We start from the raw sequence: 1,245 nt of genomic DNA on the forward strand, positions 1-1,245 counted from the left end.
TGCGGTTACAGAGACACTTGGGTCGACGCTGAGACGACTCGAAGAAGGTTGTGCTCGCATTCAGAGGGTGACGGCCGCCCATGCAAAATCCGCCGATCAGGTAGAGTCACACCTGAAACAATATGCCGCCAGTCGGCAAACGGAAATTGAAGATGATGCGAAAAATCTCGGTGATTTTATGAATGCGCAGGAAGAAGTGCTGAAAGAGGGCGCTGAAGCCCTCCTCCAGAGCATGCAAGCTGAGTTGACGAATTTTCTGGCCGGTTGCTCTCAAAGCAGGAAAGTCTATACCGATAAGATGGCCATGATGGCGGAGAAACGGAAGGCTGGCGCATTAGAGTTTGCCACGATGACCACAGTGTCTTTGAATGAGATGAAAACAGACCTTGCGCGTGGTGTCGAAGGCGTGCTCTCCGGCACGCTCGATCCCAGCCAATCCCTCCTTCGCGCGTGTGTGAGTAATCTGGACAAGTCGCACACGCCTCATCACGCTCAGGTGCTTGCCGCGGTAGATGCAGAATCCAAACAATTGGTTACAAGACTGGAGACTACCACAGCCGAAGGGGATAGGAAAATGCAAGAAACACTGGCATCTGGTGTGGCTGTTATCAAGAGCATTGAAGCTGAAACTAGCCGAATCGAGGCATTATTGCAGAGCAAAGGAGTGGGTGTCTCTGCGGCGATGGCTGCTGCGGAAAGAGAAGCAGCTGTGAGACTGAAAGGCCAATCCAGTGCATTTACAGAGGCCGTGCGCTCAGCTCTCTCAGATCCCCTTGAGAGCCAGCTAAACTCGCTTCTGTCCCACGTGTCGCAAGCTGAAGGTGCCGTGAGTACGTACACCACGGTAGCCAGTACGCTTGATGGGCCAACAGATAAGACTCCCCAAAAAAGGAAGTATCGCGAACCAGAGACCTTGAGCTCAACCCGTCCGCATGCTGAGATAATGGCTGGCGCACTTTCATCGATGCAGGAAGCAGATTGCAAGGAGAGCGCCAGGGAGGGCAATGAGGAGGAAGAAAAAAGTGTCGGATGCACTTCAAAGCCACTGGTAACAGAGGAAGATGCAGAATTGGAAGACATCGGGGAAGATGATGCAGTGATGAGTATTCCTATCGCAACGACCTGTGCTGGTCCAACGAAAGGAGCCGATGGAGATTACCATGAAGTCACGACTGGAGAGTCATCATTGAAGGAAAATGACGCGTCCCCTCCTAAGAAGAGACGGCTGTCTCCAGATCCACAAGC

Source organism: Nannochloropsis gaditana (assembly GCF_000240725.1).
Source record: "Nannochloropsis gaditana CCMP526 unplaced genomic scaffold scaffold105, whole genome shotgun sequence".
Taxonomy (NCBI): Eukaryota; class Eustigmatophyceae; order Eustigmatales; family Monodopsidaceae; genus Microchloropsis; species Microchloropsis gaditana.